Source organism: Thermobia domestica, chromosome 12 (assembly GCF_964235325.1).
Source record: "Thermobia domestica chromosome 12, izTheDome1.hap1.1, whole genome shotgun sequence".
Lineage (NCBI taxonomy): Eukaryota > Metazoa > Arthropoda > Insecta > Zygentoma > Lepismatidae > Thermobia > Thermobia domestica.
In genome coordinates, this window is record NC_137465.1 from 78,802,685 (window position 1) to 78,826,614 (window position 23,930).

Consider the following 23,930-nt stretch of genomic DNA (forward strand, 5'->3'; position numbering starts at 1 on the left):
TTTGTTGAACGAGGAAGGGAGATTTCCTCAATATTGGCAACAAGATGGGCACCGCCATTATAGTCATAATGTAATCGATGGTTCAATGAACAGCTTCCCGGCTGCTAGATAGGTCAGCATGGACCAGTTGAGTGGGCAGTAAGGTCTCTCGACTTAACTCCGTTGGATTCTTATCTTTGGGGACACCGTAAAGCTACTGTCTATCAGTATAAAACTAATGACTAGAGACCGGATGTTTAGGCACTAAAAACCTGGAAAATAGGCATGCAAATAGGCACTAAAAATTTAAAAAAAATAGGCACTAAAATGTAACTCGAAATAATGAAGATAAATACTCAATATAATTAAAAAATAGATTCAGGTCATACATAATGTTCAAAGAATACAGAAACATACTGCTTTGTTAATATCTTCTTTTATTGTATATATGAAAACGAAGCTTGTTATGGGAGAACCTGAAAGATGTCCACATACTTCAAGAGGTGATTCGTGACATCAAAAGAAGACAAAAAGTCCTTTTGCATGTTGTCGAATTCCACGTCGTGTAGGAGTGACAAGGGGGCGAACTTGGAATCCAAAATCAAATCCTGACAATTGGAACGAGACATAAAAGTGTGCACATACTTCGGGAGGTGATTGGTGACATTCAAGAGGACGTTTCGTCTTTTTTTCATGTCACGAATCACCTCTCGAAGTATGCGCACATCTTTCGGTTTCGTTCCAATTGTCAGGATTCGATTTTCGATTCCAAGTTGGCACTCTGTCACTTGTACAGCGGGGGACACTTCTAAATGGTACAGCCATATGGAGATTTACGGCTAAGGTGTACCATTTAGAAGTGTCCCCCGCTGTACATGACACGGAATTAGACAAAATACACGAGGACTGTTTGTCTTCTTTTGATATCACTTATCACTTCCCGAAGTATGTGTACTTCTTTGAAGTTCACTCTGTACATATATTGCAACGTACCTCGTGCTTGTGTTTACAAACACCTAATATATACATATATGTGTTTATTATTTATGTTATATAAATTACATTTTTTCAATGAAGGCTTAATTTGAAGAAAATGCATAGAATAGGCAACATTAGGCACTAAAACAATTATTTAGGCAGTAAAGGTAGAAATAGGCAAAATAGGCAAAATAAAATTGGCTTAAATCGAAACTATAACCCCTCATATAAACTTTAAAATGTTATTTTTGATCAGATCTTTAATATTAAAGAATAGGCATTTTGCCTAACATCCGGTCTCTATTAATGACATTGGCCACCTGAAAAGAAGAATCATAACGGCTTGCGAACAAACATCACCTACTATCTTTCGCAGAGTCCACAAACACTGGGTCGCACAGTTAAGGATGTGCATACAATAGAACGGTGGACATGTTGAACATGTCATGTGATTGTATTTGTCTCATGTGTGTTGGCTCTCTCTTTTCCAGTCATTAAAGAATACGTAATGTGAGATGTTACAAAGTTTGTTTCTCACTTTACCTTTATCCTTCAATTCGAAACATCGTACAACACATTTCATAGCATTTCACACGTAATATATCCTAACATTCCACAACTTCGAAACCGTTGCAGATTTTGGAAAAATTACTTTACCGCTGAGTTTCTCTTCGAACGAGGATGTTGTTTGTCATACGACCATTTGCCATTTAAAATAAAGAAGTTGATACCAAAATGGCGGAGGACAACCTTAACCACGTCATAATGTTTTCCCCCCTTCCACCAACATTGATCCCAATTGACTTCGGATCGACTGCATTTACAGTTTCTTAAATATTTAACTCAGCCTAATCTTTGTATTTCACTTAAAAAAAAAAAAAAAAAAAAAAAGTCATCTTTCAATCTTTTATTTAAAATAGCTTCAATTATTTCAGAGATTTGGACATTTTCCTGTATGGCGAACGAAGAAGTGGTGGGATTTTAGTACATCATTTAAATAATCTTTACCAACATCTATGTCAAATTTCAATTTGTCAATAATTACTTCCTATGTTCAATAAAATTTTAAATCAGTTTGACAGTAGTTTTCGGAATTTTAGAATTTATAGCTAAATATTTCTACAAGTATGCGTTTTATGAAAATTTGTTCCTCTATAAAAAATATTATGTTATCTATGTTCGGTACAACGACACTTATTTTCTCTATGTTCAACCATAATGAAGATATTGCTATTTTATCTGGGTATTGTTTAATGGGACTTTCAGCGGCCATTTTCCAATATGGCGGGCGAAGGTCAGGTGGGATTTCAGGGGACTTCATAAGTATGTTGTTTAGAACATCATTCCCAACATCTGTACCATTTTTCAGCTTGTTACTAATTTGTTCCTTACTTTTTCGTAATTTGACTGTACTATTTAGCATCTTCGTATATAAATGATGGAAATGGGCAATAAATGTGGCTGAACTTTGAAACGTGACAGTTCATCTGATTTTGTTTTCTCAAACACTTCAAAACCGAACTTTATATTTAAAAAATAAGTTTCCCCTATATTCAGCAAAGAAGAACCTTCCGCAGTTAAGTTCGAACTGCTGCCCTTTGAGTCTAGAATTTCAACACCATTAATAGGCCGCTTGACCACGGAGGCAACTTATGAGGGAATGCGCTGTAATATTGTCAATAGAATCACTGCAAGCGCAGGTTCACACTTGGAGTTTTAAATAAGTCATTTTCTGTGTTTCTTAGTAATTTTTCTTAAAGATATTGATTGATTCTGCATATTGCAACTGTGCATTAAGTGTGAATCGTATGCTGACCACAGAAATACGTAGTTTTCTCTTTAAACTTCCCATTTCTTTGAGTGTTCCTGTACGCTGTGCACTGTGTCGAGTTTTTCCTTCAATTTACCCCGGAATATTGTTCACGTAATTATATGACCAACTAAGTTTTCATATCAATATATAGATAGATAGATAGGTATATTGCTTACAATTTTCTTATTTTGATTTTCTCAAAAAATTATAAATAATTATTCATTACTATACTGCTTTGTTAAGGAAAGCACAAAGAAGCAATAATATATGAAGAAAACCGAATTATTAATGAAAATGTAGAAGTTATAGTATATGCTTTTTTGGTGTGGATGACAGTACCTAACCTGTGTCAGAAAATATTATGAGTAAATATTATTGTGATATCTTTTAGATGGAGTATTACTTCCTCCATTGTGGTATAAATCTATACTTTCAATTGGAGGCCACGTGGCTCTGTGTATTCATCTCCAATAATTTCATCTCCACTGATAATCTCCAATAATTTCATCTGCGTATGCGATCAATCTTGCTAACAGATTTTTTGAGGCGATTTTATAGGATGTTGACAGAAATGAAACACTTCGATAATTATTACAATCAATTTTGTCGCCTTTCTTGGAACAATGATTGATTCTTACCATTCTTGTAGCAATTCCTCCTTGTTCCAGGTAAGGAGATTTTTTCCGTCCAGCTAAAACTAACTCAACCGGAATTTCGTCTACATCCGGACATTAGTATCTCTTTAATTTCTTTATAGCGATTTCTAATTCTGTTCGGTTAGGCAAGGGAATATGCGGTTCTGCTGTATACACTTCCCTTTCTCCAGAAACATAAGTTTTTGGCTGAGTGTTAAGTAAATAATCAAAGAAACTTTTCTATCTATTAAATGTGCTATTTGGAGCAGTGAGAATAGTTCCATCGGCATTCTTTAAGATATAAGCGGGAGATTGATAGCCTTTCTTAAATTCGTTGATAGCCCTATACGTGTCCCGAACGTTTTTGTTTTTGCTATTATCTTCAAGCTCATTAATTTTAACTCAAGTTCATTAATTTTAGCTTTAAAAAAAAATCGCGTTTCTTTCTTCTAAAAGTTTTGAAAATTTCCCGCCTGATGTCAACGAAAATTTGTGTAATTTCGTTCGGATTTTCTGGCCAATGCAATTTTGCCTGCTTTCTCTTCTCTGCTAATTTAGTGCATTAATGGTCGAACCATGGTTTGTTCCTACGTATTTCCGTGTGCTCCAATTTCTCTTGCGCTAAAATTTTATGATAGCTCTAATTTCAACGCAAGTAACCTCAACACTAGTGCATTCCGAACCTTCTAAAACCGAAATTTTATTCGTCACTTCAATCTGGTATTCCACTCTCATCTAGTTTTCCTCTAATTTCTTTAAATTAAATCTCTCCGTTTTAAGATATTTCCTTTATTCAACAACAATCTCTCTCTGCTGTTACCAGGTAGTGATCAGTGTCACAGTCAGCTCCTCTAAACGACCGAACATCAATTATGCTAGACTGTCTTCTTTCATCTATTAAAATGTGATCAATTAGATTATATGTTTTTCATCTAGTGAGGTCAAGGTATATTTATGGACGTCGCGATGAGGGAATTCTGTACTCTTCACGGTAAGATTTTTGGATGTAGCAAAGCTGACGAGTCTAACGCCGTTGTCATTACTTTTCTTATGCAGACTTTCATTCCCTATAATCGGCTTGAAAATAATCTCTCGTCCTACTTTTGCCTTGAAATCCCCTAATAGAATGTTCATATGGTATCGCGGCGTTGATCAAATACCCGTTCTACTTCTTCGGACGCGTATTTGATCAATTTTCGCCACTAGACTACTGGAGAGAAGTCTGATAGACCTTGTACTTGTATTATACATCAATAAAAATGTATTTTTTTAGAGCTAAGCAGAATGTATTAATATTTTCAGAGCTATGTAAGGTATTATCTCTACATTTAACACGTATTAAATCAGTTTGAATACATATACTGTATTTAACAGCTGTTTTGATATAAGTTAAATAATCATTTACCTGATGTATTACTGCTAAGTTGTCCAAAATTATCCGCTGTCAATTATCAGGAGTTTATCATACGACTGAAGATTTTTTCCTTACAGGTACCCCATGGTTTCCTGAGACTAGTGAAACTCTTGTGTTCCTTTAAGAGAAGTGACAAGACAAAATTATAACTTCCTATTGCAAAAATATGATTTAACTGATTTTTAAATGGAAATATGTTTAGTATTCTTTCCCACATTTTGGTTTCATTAAAAGTCAGACCTCATTTTAGCATGACTTCTGTAGTTAATTAAGTTACCGTTAAGATGGATAATCTTCGTTTAAGGAGTGATTAATAATTCCTCACTTCGGCTTTTATAAAATTTATAATGTAACAAATGAATTTAGTTCTACAGGATTTTACAGTTCTATTGAATTTATTACTGCCACCAATGTATTTCTTTGGATTTATTGAAGGAAGTGTAAGCTAGCTTCTACCATTCGACTCAACTTACATTTGTGTGTATGTATGTCTGTCAACTCTCCAAAATTTAATAAACTTTAATATGCTTAGTACGCACCTTCCTCAAATCTGAAAAAAGTCTATCGCTTGGAGTTGATATCTATTGAGAATAAGTGGGTAAAATGAATAAAATCAATTCCATCCTGAAACAAAACGATATTCCACTAAATCTTCGTAAAAATTATTCAAATTTAACAATATACCTGTAGTATATGTTTTCTTTAAGACTTTCCAATCAGTCACATTGCTTGGGGCTGAAATTTTCCAAGAATGTATAAATGAATTTACCATGCCACACAATTTAAGAAAAATGTTTCACAATAATTTTATTTTAAAAATAACTGAATCTGACGTAATATGATTCAAGTTTTCTTTGAGCTTCCCACAATCCCTATTGCTTAGGGTTAAAATTTCTCAAGAACGTGGGTTGAACTAATCCTCAATGAGAGTTGGTGGAATTTTTCACAGTCCAAAAATACCCAGCGCTTTTCTTGGTAAAACCCACATAAAAAACACAATAAATCCCCTCCCCACTCAAAATATATATATATATATATATATATATATCAGAACTTAGACTGAAATGATAGCCTTAATACGATTATGATTACTTTCTTCAATTTTGTTCTTCAGTACACACCTAGTTTAAATACTGGATTAATACGAAAATATAATACTTTGAAAAGAAAAATATGATTGGGAATCATGCATAAAGAATTTTGTTCGCGCTCATCAAATTCGCTGCAATTGTGTTCAACTGTAATCTGGAACAAAAGCCAATGCAACTACATGCCCTTTATTTCTCTAATACATACCCACATATTAGTACAAACATATCATAAAATGACTTTTTCCATGTGCCAGTTGAACTACAAGTCTAAAACGCTTCACTTAACCGATGTTCAAGACCCTATTTGGATAATTACACATAGGCTATACAAGATTTGCATTAAAAAGAAAACAAAATCATATTACGATAATTACAAACGCACAAATCAGCACCATAATTTGAATCAAAAACGTTATTAACGCTTCACATAAAAAAGAAATTACTAGAGCTCTATTTTCTTAACACTACACTTGGACAATTACACACACAAAAATTTAAAAAATTGCTCTAAAAAGATCTGGAAACTCCAGATTTTTAAGTGTATCTAATGGAGCATGTGACGTACAATCTTATGTTAGTTATACTATCATATTATAGTGTTATGTTATATTATCTTTGTTACAAAGATCCTTTAATTCTAAAATCTACTGTTAAGAAAGAAAAAATCTGGCAATTAGAAATGAGATTAAAAAAAAAAAAGTTTCAAATATTTGTTTTTTTCAACAAAGTCAGCTTTATTTTTTCAAGTCTATTACAGCTTTTTGTTTTATCTCTTTAGCTCCTGACCTTGTACTATTCCTGTATTTGCCTGGTGTGTTTTAAGGAAAACTAAAGGAATCTTCAGGGGTCTAGGACAAATCTGCCAATGACCAAATGTGCCAATCGTGAAAATGGACAAATCAGCCAATTACCAAATGCGCCAAACGCGAAAATGACCAAATGCGCCAATTGTGAAAATGGACAAATCAGCTACTTGACAAATCTGCCAATTGACAAATCCGCCAATTACCAAATCTGCCAACGGATAAGTCACCGTACTATCATTTTATTTTAGATGTATTCTTTAATCATCATCCCACAGTATTACAAAAAAGAAGAAGAATTATTCATGAAAGAAAGCGGAAAAGAGTATTTTAATTTTAATGTGTATATCTATGGAGGAAAGGGGTATCTTTCGCCCATAGTGTTTGTTTCCTCACTGTAAGTAATACGTGTACAAAGTTTGGTTGAAACTGCTCCAGGCGTTCGAGAGTTATGCTCGAACATATATATATATACATCCTTTTTATATATATAGATAATGCCTTAACAAGTTTGATGTTTTTAATCTATGCACAGTACAACCTCGTTTATTCGGCCTTCGTTCACCCGGATCTCCGGATAGTCCAAACCAGATTTGTAGAAACTTTTTAAAATTTAATATTACCATAGATAATAATTTTTAACTATGATAGCAAGAACGTAACCATAAGTACGACAAACATTTCAGTAAATTATGTTATTACTGTACATAAAATGCTTCTTATCGAGTTTTAGAAAGCTTTACTCACAAGACGTTGAAGTGAATTGACTCAGGATTTGTTTTGCTTATTATCCATATCATCAGGGTTATTCGGATTTTCGATTTTCCAGATTGTCTTTGGTCACAGATAATCTGTATAAACGTGTACTGTATATAAAAAAAAGACGTATGTAGACCCTATGTGTATGTGTGTATATGTTCTAGCATAACTCTGGAACACCTGGAGCAATTCAACCAAACTTGGTACACGTATTACTTACAGTGAGGAAACAAACACTATGGGCGAAAGATACCCCTTTCATTCCTAGGAGGGTCACAGAAGAATGATATATATAAAATAATGTATGTAGGTGTGTCTGTATGTCTCTATATATTGTCTAGCATAACTCTGGAACGCCCGGAATAATTTTAACGAAACTTGGTACACATATTACTCATAACCAGGAAAAAATGTTGTAGGGGGGAGATACATCTATCATCCTCAAGAGGGTCACAGGGGAATGACATATACAAATAATCGAAAATGACTGGTATTAGAGTCGATTCTTAGTTTTCGGGGTTACGGAGATGAATGGTGACTCCCAATGCTATTACCGTAAAATATAGCCCCCACTGGTATGGGAAGTGAGGGGGAATTAAAACTAAGAAGTCACAGTGAGTATGACATGAACAAAGAATAGATTTAGTCGAGATAAACCGGGTAATCAATAGTTGAAATGAGCATTGTATGGGCAGTTGGGGAATTCAAGTATTATTCACAAACTTCGTCATCCTGTGCGAAGGACTAGCATTTTAGCTAGTATATATATATAGTGAAACTTGTATAAAACGGAAGGCGATGGATCCGGATTTTATTCGAAGGAATAACAGCGATAAGGACTCTGAGAAGTTTCCGTTATAGACAATTTCCGTTTTATTCAAGTTCCGGTTTCTACAAGTTTCACTGGATATATACATATATATTATCATAGTCAACCATTCCACTTCCACTTCCTCTTCTGAATGGCTTGTGGTAGGTGCATATACTTGAATCACTTGTAATGTATATCTCTGAGAGAGTTTGACTACAAGCCTTGCTACTCGACTAGATATACTATCTACCTCAAGGACTTTGTTTTTCAATTTTTCGTTGATAAGAAACCCCATTCCGCCGGTCTTGCCACATTCTGATCCTCTGTAGTAGAATAAGTATCCGTTCTTCAATTCGATTAATTCTTCACCTTTTCTTCTTACTTCGCTCAATCCGACGATGTCCCAGCTGATTTTCTATACATCATCTTCCAGCTCCTGGAATCTTGCTTCTAAACCCAGGGATCTTGCATTGTATGTACCCATGGTCAGTTTTAAATGGCAACCTAGTCCGTAACTCCGGGGATTCTTAGTACCCTCTGCCTGCATGTGATTCTGAACGTTGCCTTGCACAAACACAGTTCAGCTTCCGGAGAATGAGGGTCTTGGCTTATTGTGTCCCATCATGATTGTTTAAAGAAGTTGGAAGTGTTTGGCAAAAATCACCGTGCCGGCCAGGCATGTTGATGATAGCCCTCCCTGTTCGCCTTCCTATCATTAGGGAAACCTGCAAGTTTCACCGTGGACAGGAAGTTACCAGTCTGCACCACTAGGAGGTACGGGTAGGACATAAGTGGCTAGCCCGGCCGGTTCCATACATCGTCGACTAATTGTCAGCGTGCGGGTCTCCTTCCGGTTTACTACTAGACATCATTTCGCAGACTATATATATATATATATATATATATATATATATATATATATATATATATATATACAGGGTGCGTCATTTATAATGTCCAACCGTGATAACAGAAAAATAAAAAGAGGAAGGGAAGCAAAACCTTGCATGAAGCAACTGCAGGAAGGGAGACACCTAGCCACGTATTGATTAATATCACCGCAATAAAAGTGTTGCCAACTCAACACAAATTTGTATTTTTTTTTAAATAGCACTACGTTAAGTTATTAGAAATTTTAAGTCTACATACAAATCGAAAACAAACAATACCACTTTTATTGTTCAGTGCTGCAAACTAAGGGTGCTATAATATCACAAAAATCCAGAAATTTCCCAATTTTGGAGGTCTCTACAACAGTAATGACGCAAGTGAGACGGGTGGTGCATTGCACATCGAAAGCACCTTAGTGTCGAATACTATGGTCAGCATATAACGTATTTCTATCAAACCGTAAAAAAAAAAAAAAAAAAAAAAAAAGCTACAAGGAATTCAAAACTTGACTTCTTGCAAAGGGCTTTATTTCGAAGAAAAGCTGAGATAAGTATCACATATAATTACGTAGATGATTTTCAAAAGATGTCATGATCATTATGCCGTTTACAGCAATTTGATATTTTACAGCGTTTAGGAGATATGATAATGAATGTTAAAGTTGGCAATACTGCTAAAACTCGTGAAATTAGGAGAATATGTGGTAATCGCAACTACCAAAAACTATTGGTCAAGTGTCAAAGGTACCACTATGAGCAAAATAAATGACGCGTCTCTTTATTTTGAAGTTTTTTGAAAATATCTTAGTTTTCTTTATATGTTCGAAATTTGGGAAGGTTTTCCCAGCAGGAAAAGTTAATAACAAACCTGTTTTTAATATTTGTATTAGATATTAGCTTAAAATAAATAAATTAGAAGCAAAAAAACATTAAATCGACCGAAATTGCGAGAATTGCCAACTCTGCTAAAGTGGAAATTTTCAAGAACGCGAGGAAATTCTGCAGTTCAACACGAAGCAGCGACATCTGTCATTGAGAGAAATGTAGATTATATCTACAAACGAAACTTTTAGCGAAACATTTCTAATATGCATTATTAAGTGCATTATCTGCAAACTCGAAATATATGAATTTATGCCAAGTATTAACGTATAGGTAGAGCAAATAGTGGAAATTACCTATGGAAAAGGACAAATTGGTAGCACGATCGTAATGAAAAATCGTCTTTACCGTAGAACAGGTTCAGTGCACGCAAGAAAACAAATAGCTAAGTTAGTTAAAGCAACGAGTCTGTATGCCGAAGGTAGTTGGTTCGAAACCCATAGAAGTGCAATTGTCATTTTTATTACTATGGTTATTTTATTTATTTTTTATGTGGGGAAAGAATCTAATTGTAACATATGTGTAAAACTCATGACGATACCACAAAAAGAAAGTATGTCGTCGCACTTGCATTAGTGTCCCTAATTTTGTTTGTAAACAGTTTCGTAATTATTTCCCCTGTGCTCACTGCTCACTATATACTCGCTGCATCATAACGTATGTTTTCCAGTAAATGTTACTTCTAATTTGGAGAATTTTATAGTTTCACAATGTTTATCCTTAAATAGTCTTCTATCTACTTGTTTGGACATTTTGATAACAGATTTCCCTAATAAATGTTTAATTTTCCCTAGATGTTTAACTACGGAAAAATTTACAACGTATTTGTCTTGAATTGAATTTTTTTTTAATTTACCACATGAGGTAAGTCGCCCGAAGGAGGAGAACTGAAGTAGCTGATATTCTACGTAAAAGCAAGCTATTGTAAAATGATGATGGTTCTTACCTTCAGCACATAATATTTACGTTAGAGAGTCACAGAGAAAAATCCTGGTTTTTCCTTCCCTATGACTACCCATCTTAAACCTCTACATACCATGGTTCGTCTCACACAATTTCGGTGCTCCAAAGACATATATAATAATAATAATAATAATAATAATAATAATAATAATAATAATAATAATAATAATAATAATAATAATAATAATAATAATAATAATAATAATAATAATCATCATCATCATCCTGAATATGCCATCCTTACATAATGTAGTAACCTTAGACATCTTATTTAAAATGCTTTCTTTAGTAATAATTTAAGCAACCATGTAGGAGGGGGCACGGTTTTATTTTGCCCCTCTCTTTTCAGTACCCTCTCAACAGAAAGTAATTTCTGATAAGCAGGGCAAACAAAATGAATAAGAAATATATTTACAGCATCCTCTCCCCCTTCATGATTGGAATATAACGTAGCATTGTCATTTTACCGAAGATGACCCTGTCCTGTTAGGGGTAGGTAACTCAAGAAATACCTAATATATAGTGCCCCTTGATTGTAATATTACTTCTTCTTTATTTGTTCGAGGAAGCCCAAACACAACCAAGGGTTACAAAAAGAATAGGAAAAGTGTCCATTGATTCCAGTGGCGTATCCAGCACGGACTCCTGGAGGGTCGGTGAAGTGAAAGACTATTTTGATGATGTGAAGCTGTCACAAATTACCACTTAACTAAACATAATAGTGGGGTGAACCGGAACCCAGTCAGTCAGGGTGGCCACTCATTTGGAATTTCAAAATTCCCTGACTTTTCCAGAAATTTTCCCGGATTTCAAAAAAATTTCTAGAGAGATTTAAAATTGGTATATCATTGTTTTTCAAAGCTTAAACACAAGCTACAAGCGAAATGCAATGTGGACTAGAGGATCATTATTAAAAAAAGAATCACAAAAAACACTAGCGAAGATAAATAGTCTAATTTTAATCACTTACTTGCCTAATTTTCAATTCTCCTGTGTGTTTCCACTCCACTGTAACTAACTGCTGCACAGAACGAGAAGAGGAATGTCTATCCCTATCACTTTTCAACCTTAAGCTTAATACTAGTCACAAAAGTACACACTCTTACAGTCCACTACTAGAACACAAATTACTGGAACGAACACTACTTTACTGAAATGTTTTAAAACCTCAAATCACAGACTTGCAGTTCACTAAAATCAAACTGAAGTTAAGACCACATCCACTTAAATGTTTTAAGACCTCAAACCAATAATCTCATCATCAATTGCAGACAGTTTCTCCTTGATATCATTCAACAACTTCATTTTCTTCGCCTCGAGTTCAATAACTTTATCCTTAATGGCATTTCTCTTCTTCTGTTTTTTCTCTTCCTCTTCTTGATTCCTCAGAGACTCAACATATACTCCATGATCATTGCGGGCAGCATAGACAACCCTCTTTGTAACTGGAAACTTATCAATACCACCCACAGCTGAAATTTCATCATGTACCTGCCTGAGTGCAATTAGACTCAACTCGCTTTGATTTTCAATTAAACATTCTTTGTTGATTGAAAATCCCCTCTCCACACTAGCATTTCCATGAGATAAAATGAGGAGAAATTTCACAAAATCAGTCATATGTATTGAGCATGCGCCTAAATGCAGCATCTCCATCCAATGGTCATCTAATCTCTTACTTTTCCTGTCATAAGTCCTCATTGCTTCCAATACAAGAGGATTTTTAGCAAAAACTTTGAATTCACCTTGGATTTCATCAGCTAATGTTCCTGAAATCCAATTCTTGGATACTACAATTTCTAGGCAATTGGACAATCTCTTTGCAGCTACAGTGTCATCCATAACAAACACACTTGGATCCAGGAAAGAAATTGCTCTTGTCAGGTTGAATTTTAGAGGTGACCTGTCCATTATTTTCAGTATGAATTTCTGACATCCTGCGCGACAGTCTTGTCAAAATTCAAGAGTGTCTATCCGATACGGTATTGGCTTTTCGTATAGCATCTTTTGATATGTACCCAATGTTTACAAACTTGGCTGGCTTTAAGTTTTCGCTATTATTGAAATCAATCTTAACCAATGGCCGGCCTTCCAAAACACTATCTTTCACAAAACGACCTGCAACAGACAATACTATGGCCTGGAGCGAGTTGTAAAGAAAAGGAGCTAATGGAGCTTCTCCCTGAAATTCACGCAGGAAAGGTTCAACAGTTTTTGCTAATGTTGTGAAAAAGCCAAGTTTTGCACCAAGCAGGTTATCATTTGTGAAATGTCTTACAGTATCAAAGCTTTTGCACTGTGGTACTTTCTTCTCATCAACAGCCCACTGTACGTATTTCTTTACGTTCGGTAATATTCCCATCGCCCGGGAAGCAACGTCTGAATTTTCTGTCCATCTAATGCTGCAAAATTTTTTCGGAAACACCGAAGACCCTGTGCATCTTATGTAAACTGCACGACGAGCTGGAACGTCTTTGAATAAATTATAAAACGCCCTTAGAAATTCTTCTAATTTTAAACCTGTTGCTTGCATGGCAGCTTTAAAAGCACAATTCATAGTATGCAGCCCACAACTTCCAATATCAAGAAGAATTGGATCTGAAGGTGAACTTGCAAGATCTTTTTGCAGGTCACTTAAAAATTTGAAGTTAACATGTGGACCATCCATCGAAACTTGAACAATTTTCTTGAAATCCAAACCTAAGATACCATTCTTGAAACTAACTTGAATGTCTGCTGACGTTGAATGTCCGAGAAACACTGAATTTAAATATCTTGCTGACACTTGGTTTCTTTCATTGTCCCAAAACCGAATCGTAAGGTCCATTTGCTGCTTTTGCGAGACTTTGTTAAGGCTTTCATCAAACCCAATAACATAATGTTTGCAAGCTTCTATTTCTTTGAGAAGATCACCTTTAAAAAGTCGTCCAAGACCATGAACGATAGTATAAGCTAACTTGGTACGTTGTAATTGCATTTTACTACAAATTTCGCTATCAGGGAACATGAGCTTGAAATTTGTTGCCAGTCGGGAAGCAGATCGGAATGACAAGTGTTCCATTACTGCCAGCAAACACCACAGAACTTCAGCTTTAGTTACTGACTCAGACACTAGAAACGACTTCATAACATTAGCATGTTTATTTTTAATAGATTCTTCGGAAGCCACAAGCATCTCTTTACTTACAACCAGTTCTTCAGCGGGACAAGAAGGACCTGGATCCTGACCACTACATTCCACTGCATTCTTTTGCTGACAAAAAGTTGTTATCGGCCGAGTTACTAGAGAGTTCCTCACAGCTGCAGTGTGTTTTTTGCCTTCCATGTGGCTAATAATAGCCCATTTCCCCATGTTGCTGAGGCTAAAAGTATTTCTGCAATCTTACAGAATGCAGTATTCCTGTTGTCCTTCACAGCAGAAAGCCACAATGAGAAATTTGGGTTGGACAGCCAGTCGTTCGAAAAAGTAGCTTTTTTAGACATGATTGAGACGCAAACTGAAATGAAAAATAATAATATGAATATGAGTGTACAATTTATTCACATCAGAAATTAATATATATAACAACATCAATAAAATAAGTACACTGTCTATTGTTTCTCATTGCTCAACGTTGTTACTGAATTTGGTATACCGAAAAAGTTAGTTAGATTAATAAGATGTGTTTAAGCGAATCCCAAAGCAAAGTCCGCGTAGGAAAATACTTGTCCGCAAGCTTTCACGTTGAGAATGGCCTGAAGCAAGGAGACGCTTTGTCACCATTATTATTCAACATTGTCCTGGAGTATGCTATAAGGAAATTAAAGGATAGCAACCAGGGCCTAGAGCTAAAAGGTGTTCACCAGGTTATGGCATATGTCTATGATGTAAATCTGATAGGGGAAGATAAAGGAACAATAGAACGAAATGCAGAGATTTTATTAAAGGCTTGCAGGGAAATGGGGTTAGAAATAAACGCAGATAAAACTAAATACATGGAAGTTCGCCGGAATCGTGATAATGCAAATTGCGAATGCGTCAAGATTTGGAACCCGTAGCCCCTTTAGCTTTTAGTCTGTGAATATTTTGGGTACAGATAGACAGACAGACACGCGCATTAAATATATAGATGAGGCTTGTTTTGCGAAAGTTATTTTGAAACTGGGAATTAATTAACAACTTGTATTTTTAATTCCACGCATGCTATTATATGTTATTACTGTTAGAAAGACAGTAAATACTACAAGCTTATGCTGCGACATTTAAAGAAATACTTTTGCAGCTTCCCGAAACATGTTCGTTGCCATTAGGTACAATTTTCACTTTCTTGGAATACATCAAAACTCAACAATACTTAGAATCACTCCCCACTTCAGTTATGTAAAATAATTCTAAAACCTAGAATTATGTTGAATTCATTAAATTTAATTGTATATACAAAATTGTACCCCTAAACCAGTGGCATATGCTGGGATTGTGACTTGGGCTATCACTATACCTAGCAGATCCAAACAATAAGGCTAGTTGATTAAATGTTAACTTCACTAACAGCGCAGTCTTTTCTGTAGTTGTTTTATTACACATTTCGAAGAATTAGCACTAGCAACTGTCTAATTCACTTTAGATATGGGCTTCAGTGATAGCTTTGATAGCAAACAATATACGCTACTGCCCTAAACTCGTATATTACACTGCAAAACAATGCCGCGTCTGACGTGGGAGACCCGGGTTCGATTCCTGGCGGGAGCTCATGTGGTTCGTATTCCACGTTAATCAGTAGGTCCATGTCTCATATAGCCTCACTGCTGAACGGAATGTTAAACTCAAAAAAATCAAATCAAAATATCCCTTACTAGTAGAAAGAAGAAAAGACATTTTAGGAACTGTCGATTTTTGTGCAATTAAAGAATAACTTGTGAACAGTGTTTCTTCCAGACATGTTTTTTGGGGAGCACTGCCCCCTGAAGCTGTGAGAGTTCCCCGCGAAGAAGACCAAAATAACAGTCTATCATATAATAATAAACAGAATAGTACCTGCAGTGCCCCTCCGGAATACGAAGTGTGCCCCCAGAACACTGCTTGTGAAGGACTTTTTTTTTTTTTTTTTTTTTTTTTTTTTTTTTTTTTTTTTTTGCGAAATTTTATCTCAATTAGTTCCAAAGCGGCTGACTAACATATCGAGCCCTTGTAAGAAGAAATGAAAGTACACTGGAATTGTGGCGTGCTAATAGGTTCATTTTTGAGCCATTTTTCGTGGCAATTAAAACGCAATTCTTGTAGCTTTCTTAACTGCACGGGAAGACAACAAATACGTACTCACGGAGCGGCAAATATTTTATGGCACCATTTTTATTCTATGAACCGTTAATACATACAAAAACTTTATATTTTCAAAGGAAACTATATACATTAATGGGTCATTTCAAAAAAGTGGGGGGGGGCAACAGCCCCCCCTAATCGACGCCCATGAATCAGCCATCTGTTATTCTCTTTACATATTTAGAACCGAATAATTTATATACGACGAATCAACATTTACGCAATGTTACAAGCAATATGCATGCTTATTTCCTCAGACCAAAACAAATCTGTACTAGAATTTAGGATCGGAAAATCGAATGTAACGGAAACTCAAATACGAATGCGAACAATGCGCGAAAAGGTCGATAAACGGCTCAAAATTACAGAAAATAAATCCAACCCATCGCAGAAATGTCTTTTTACGTAATATTTACAAATCATTGACATTGGAAAAATTCATAAAAATTACCAGTGTATATTTTATCCAGGGGCGGATCCAGGACCGACTTCTGGGGGGGGGGGGCGGTGGGATGTCATACTGCTACTTTTAAGGGCTCCAAACTTTGGGATGGGTTTTATTTATATATATAAATTAAGAAAGTTTTCTCTTTTGGGGGGGGGGCGATCGCCCCGATCGCCCCTCCCTGGATCCGCCCCTGATTTTATCACTCCTACGGGTGGTTACGCACATTAACGAAAACTGACACGTTAATCATACATAAGGTATACACAATAAATTCACACACCACGACAGGAACCTTGGGCAACTCAGGGACACGAACCCCTAAATCCCAGTAAAATTATTGTTTTTAATTATTCTTTTGTGATTCCAGCCCCCGGGCATTTGTCCCTTATTCCCTCTCCCCTGTCGCCGGCCCTGCAAACTCGTAAACCATTGTAAAACATAAATCATGTGAGTTATACGGCAAAAAAGTCCGTGTTAAGAAAAAGAATTACTCGAAAACATGTTATTTTGATCCATGCTATTTTGGAGTTGGAAATGGCCAACGAAGGTGAAGCACGCGCCCTGCGACAATCTTCAACTCCAGTGACTGAAATTTTCATTTCTTTTTTAAACAAATATTAACTAACTAATTCTATGGCCTATGGAACCCGCAGGTTCAGTGCCGCGTTCACAAAAGCTCTCCACTGACTTCTATCCTTAGCTAATTGCATCCAGTTTCTACTTTGTATTCCTATCTCTGCGAGATCCATCTTAATATTATCCTCCCATCTGCGCCTAGGTCTTCCTAATGGTCGTTTTCCTATGGGTCTTCCAGTCAAGACTTTAAAAGCGTTTCTACTTTCTTCCATTCTATCTACATGACCTGCCCACCTAAGCCTCCTAGACTTGACGACCCTAACAATGTTGGGTAAACCGTATAAACTATGTAGTTCCTCGTTATGAAGTTTCCATTCTCCATGCCATTTCCCATTCTCGTTCCTCTTGGGTCCGAATATTCTTCTCAGGATCCTGTTCTCAAATACTTTCAGTCTATGTTCTTCCCTCAGAGTAAGTGACCATGTTTCGCAACCATACAGAACAACAGGCATGATTATCGTTTTATATATTTTAAGCTTCAAATTCTTCGACAGAATTCGCGACGACAAGAGATTTTGAACCGAATAGTAACACGAATTCCCTGCTTTTAGTCGACATTTAATTTCTTCGTGAATATGATTTTCGTCTGTTAATATTGATCCTATGTTTAAAAAAAATTAGTCAATAATTCTTAAAGCTATTTTCTTGGAAAAGCACCATTACAGAATTTACATAAAATCGGTTTAAAATTGCAAAATTCAAATCAAGAAACTGTTCTACTCATTATCTGCTTATTATCCGTTAATTTGTAATCAAATATTTCTCAGGATTTAACAACAAATATACAATACCTTCACCAGCTGTGCTTATTAGCAACCTCTGTCGTATTACACTACAAGGTTATGGTCAGGGGAGGGGGGGGGCGCCGCAAACGAACTATGCCGAACACGTGTAACGTCATGAGGTAAGCACAGCCAACCAAGAAAATACTCGCGTCTGCTTACCCGGTGAAGTCACACATCCAACGATTGGGCTGGCGCAACCTGTAGTGTATATACGAACCTTGGTTATGCTATCGTTCTTTGACGTCACAAATGAATGTCACAAAAATACAGCAGACAAAGAACTCGTTTCTGATTGGTTATTATTTTCAGCATTTCTTTGATCTAACAACATATATTGTTGGCAAGCAATAATTCCATTGTTGAAAACAGTAAATTGAAACTTTCAGTTAAATATTTTATAATGTAAAATGAATTAAAATATAACCATACTGAATTAGAAATGAGTAGTTATGTGCAGATATACTGAATTTAGACCGAAATCTTTTAAAATAAACTGACGTACAGGCCTTTACAAATTGTTAGTAGCCTATACTTTTATTTCATAGTGTTGTTTTAAAACTCTTATACAGCTCACACACGAGCGATAAGCTGGTTTTTCTTATTGTTCATTCACAGAATGAGCAAAGATCATCCCACATGCAGTGTTGAATTCAGGGGTGCCCCGGGGGACATTTCCCCCGGAGATAAGAAATCCCTCCCCCCGAAGACACATGAGAAAATTCACAAGATATTAATACTGGTATGATTTTCTCCAACATATCCATCCAGCATTATCCCCCCTCCCCGGAAAAAAGTTTCTAAATTCAACACTGCTCACACGGGTTTTTCGCAGACCGTCAACTTGGCGGCGCAAAACGGGGGGCGCGGAAGCGTAAAATCGCATTTATTTCTTTACGAAATTTTCACGAATTTTTTGCGACCTTAGTTTTCAAAGTATCATATTGAAATTTTGCATACGTATTCTGTGGACCTTTGACTATTTTTCATGGAAATATGAAATTTCCATGCCACGAACCCGTCATCTCAGCATATATCTCACTATGTTGCAATTGAACAGTACTATACATCAGTCACGAACAAAGGCGTCCACAGAAAATTTCACAGGGAGGGTGAAGAATACAAGCTTCCTTAATAGGTATAAACTTTTAATTTGAAAGCATAACTTCCTATTATAGAAATTATTATTAACCTATGCAATTGTCCAGTAGTCGACTGACCCTTCGACCCCCCTCTGTGGACGCCCATGGTCATAAATATCGTGAGGAATTATGTATTTTATTAATACCCAACCCCCTTGCACGTAACTAAAAGATACCGTCTTTAATGGTCACACAGGCCTACATGAAAGAAGTTAGGCCAATCTACATCCTTATTGCAAACAGTGTATCACAAAAATTCAGTAGGCACACCTCTATGACACTTTAAAGTTACGCGTTTTCATTACTAACAATTCAAAGTACTCACAAATCTGAACACAAACAAAAAAATAAATAAATAATAAATAAAAATAAAAGATAAATAAAAATAGATAAATTTATAATTTCGCTGTTGTTACAAGCCAAAATTACAAGCCACACATCGTGTGATCTCCCTCTCACACGCAATTATAAAACAGCACAATCGTGATTCGTATGTATTCTGAAATAACTCTTAATGCTTCATATATTTTTTAATAACTGCATATGCATAATCTATCTTTACTTACCTCTTTATTCCTCAATCTCTTAAATCCAGCTGCCAGATCACAAGGTCCAAAATACACGCGTAGCATGTTTAAATACCACACAATTTCACAAAAGCACACATCGATGTGGCGTAACTAACGTGTATATATATATATATATATATATATATATATATATATATATATATATACCGAACCGGATGGTTAGCGCGTGTGCGTACATGCACGTAGTCCCGGGTTCGATTTCCTGTGGACACTCAAAAGTTTTGGTGTTGGCCCAGATAGTATGGAGAGAACAATTATGGAGCTACCTGTATTAAGAAGTAGCGGACTTCGGTCTAGAAAGCCGGCATTAACAATTCCATTTTTCTTCAAAGAAATACTAAGAGTGAAACACTTTTGAGGGTTCAGTTTTACATTCCACGTCGCACACCAATCAGCAAGTTTAGTGAAGATTTGTTGAAATCATTGGGCATTGTCTATCGAAAAGATCTTATGAAAAATTTTACAGTCGTCAGCAAACAGAATGTTCGTAGGTGGTAAAGAAAGGAAGGAAACGAGATCGTCCATGTAAAGAAGAAACAGCCGTGGTCCTAGAACATTACCCTGGAACCCCAGAAAGAACTGGGATAAATTTAGATGATGCATCTGGCAGAACAACACGTTGCACATGATCAGTAAGATAATCCTTTTGCAAAGACAGAAATCTGTCATGAAGATTAAATCTGTTGGACAGCTTATGGAGAAGCAGATGGATCTTTAGCTTGTTTTATCGAAAGCTATTGAGAAATCCAAGTATATTACATCAACTTGAGTAGTTTCTGAAATACAGTTTATAGAATGAATAAGAAATTCTGTTAGGTTAGTAAGGCACGATTTCTGTTGCAGGAAGCTATGCTATCGATGTTCAAATAAGGGTCTCTGAACTTGTAAACTTTATTATTTCCTCGCACAGAATTGACAATGCACAAAGAAGAGAAATGGATCTATAGGAACATACATCAGATTTAGTGCCGGATTTATATATTGGAATAATGTTAGCCTGTTTCCAAAGTTGGGGGAAAATGCCTTCTGTAAAACACCTATTAAATAAAAGGGTCAAAGAGTAAGCAATTGACGCGGCCGTATTGCGAAGAAAGATTGTATAAATATTGTAATGTCCAAGAGCACGATGATCAGGTTGATCTGACAAGAGTAACCTGACTTCAGCCGGCGTAGTAGAAATCGATGACAGGGAATGCGAACATACAGCTTCAAGAGCAGGAAGAGGATTAGGTACTCTCTGCACGGAGAAATGTCTGTATTAAAAATCAGTGAATGATTCACCTCTATATTTCCCAGTGACAATGCTCCCAACATACTCGACATCCCTCAGTATTCTAGTTTTATTTCTCCTTGAATTAATGAGTCCACAAGTTCTTAGGTCTCGAACAAAACGAAGTTGCAATGTTGGAGACGTAATTATTGTATGTTTTCTAAGTAGGAACTTGGAATATCGACGACTATGCGAAAAACTATCGTATGTAAACTGGTTTGGATGTTGTTTCCAGAGTGACCACGCGAGCTTCTTGTTTTTAAGACCAGACCGAATCTCAGTATCAAATCAAGATAAAAACTTAGATGACTTTCGTGGCTTTTGGGTAACAAGGTCTTCGACAGCATGTGCAATGGTTATCAGTAAGAAGCGCTGTAGTATCATCGACAGTGTCATTTTCCAACAAACACCATGGAAAAGGATCTAAGGCACAACAGATGTCACCCCAAGGAGCCCTCTTCCACAGTCTATTAACATGTTTACCTGAAGTAGAATTTCTTTTATCAGTTCGTATGCTGGGACAAAAAGTTATGTCCACTGAATCATGGTCCGCAGAGAAGAAGTTCATACATGGAGCTATGTCAATCTCATTTAGTGAAAACACAACATAATCCAGTTGCTGTCTCCGCAAGTATTGAAAATATTATATTGACGTAAGCTCAGACCATGAATAAATGTCTAAAAACCAGTTATCATTTCCACACTTACTAACTCCCATATGAAGTGATATCCAATTAACAGACAAATCAGAGACATAAATTAAGACCACATCACCTAAGAAAAGGGCTGCTGATACCGAATCTCTGCAAGCTTCCAAGATGGATAAAAGTGAGTTTTTGTGTGACCTACAGTAACAACCAAGAACACTTTCTTTAGTAGCATTAACTTCTACCCATATGATTTCACAACTTTTTGTTAAGTTGTCACGTATTTTGGAGGTTCATTTATTGTTTACACAACGCCACCACCCCGAGAGGATTCACGATCGTTCCTATGTATGTTGAAATGAGGTGAAAATGAAAGTTCTTCATCTTGTACAAAATCATTATATCACGTTTCGTTGAAAACTAGGCAGTCATACTATATTAATTCAGTCTTGTGAAGTTCAGAGCCTATTAACTTATTCTTTATGCTCCTGACATTTTGATTATATTCCTAGCTTTTTTTAATGTTTATACTTGGACAAGATTTGTTTTGTAACTGAGTAACGATTTTCGCATGTGGGAGAGAAAGCGGGCGTTTATCAATAGAGATGTAGGGCGCCGAATGCGTAGTGAAGTGCATGCAAGTGTTGGAGTGTATACAGTGTACATGACTCTATTTAAGCAGACTTTTAAGATAGTAATCTTACATTTTTTGTTATTTTTACCATATTACTTTAATTAGGGTTGTTCACCTTGAGTACATATGATCCGTATAAACTGGTATTTTATAGTGATATAATAGCTTTTTCCCGTAAATTTTGGTCCTCATGATGTTCAAATGCACTACTTTATTCCTTGTTATTCTTGTATGTATTAACCTTAGTACAGATTAAGAGCATGCAGACACTATTTCGAAGATATACGGGTAAAATCTACAGATTCACAAAGAAAGAGTTAACATCTAAGGATAGCCCTATAAGATACAAATAGTCCAATCAGTACGCCCGTAACTGGAGCAGTACGGTAGTACTACCACAACTACAGTGTCATTGTTGTGTAAGCTATCATACAGGAAGCAATTATACACAATATGAACTCTCTCCCTAAGTAGCTTTGCGCCACATTATTGTAAATAGCGCTATTCTCAATACCTTCGGTATTTTTACGCTCTTGCAAATTACCTGCCTTCGCTTGCGATGAAATTCCTAAGTCTTCACAACAGAGTCATCAGCGCCTAACCACTAGTGTTACTCGCCCTTGGTGGATTAATAAAAACTCCCTCGCGCAAATATGCATAACAAAATAAAACATAGTCAATAGTTTAGTGGCTTTTATGCTATTACGAGTTTATTGTGCACCTAACACAATACACTTCGCTCTTGTTAATCTGCGAAATGACGAATTCATTCATTCATTTTTTTTTTTTCATTCATTGTTTATTCATCCATGTCGTACATTATTGGTCAAAGACCAGTACATAGGACTTGTCAAATAATAATAAGACATTTCAATATAATTGATTTACATTATTTTACAAACTATCACCCAAGTATTCATTAATATGATAATACATTTTGTTACACAAAAAATTAAATAGTTCATTTTTGAAATTTCGTATGTTTTTGATATTCTTCAAATAACTTGGGAGCTTATTAAACAACTTAGCGGACATAGGAAGAACACTTCTTTTGGTGCACGCATAGTTTTGGTATGCTGTGAATATGTTATTCTTTTGTCGTGTGTTGTATGAATGTACATCGTCAACATGAAGAAAACTACTTTCATTTCTCTTTACATATATGATACTTTTGTATATGTACAGACAAGGCACAGTTAAAATTTTATTTGACTGAAAGACCCTTTTGCATGAGGACCTTGGTGATAGATTAAAAATAGATCTTATTGCCTTTTTCTGTAGACGAAAAGTAGTAACACTGGAATAGGAGGCTCCCCAGAAAATTATTCCGTAATTTAACAATGATTGAAACTTACCATAGTACAATAACAGCAAAGTTTCTTTTGACACTGAACCACGTAGTCTATAAATGACAAAACAGATACGACTTAATTTGCTGTTTAGCTCAGTAATATGTGCATCCCA

At 35.8% G+C, this 23,930-nt stretch overlaps 1 protein-coding gene across 4 annotated transcripts in view; it reads right to left on the reverse strand.

Annotated features, from left to right (window-relative positions):
• The window catches only part of LOC145666523 (uncharacterized), a 216,452-nt gene that overhangs the window by 140,354 nt on the left and 52,168 nt on the right, over positions 1-23,930 (reverse strand). For 3 of the 4 annotated variants that reach the window (XM_081733816.1, XM_081733819.1, XM_081733817.1), the window contains exon 2: positions 4,811-4,937. The exons of the other annotated variant lie outside the window; for it this stretch is intronic. The gene's annotated coding sequence lies outside the window, so the exon portion shown is untranslated. The remainder of the gene's footprint in view (positions 1-4,810; positions 4,938-23,930) is intronic. 4 annotated transcript variants of the gene reach the window in all.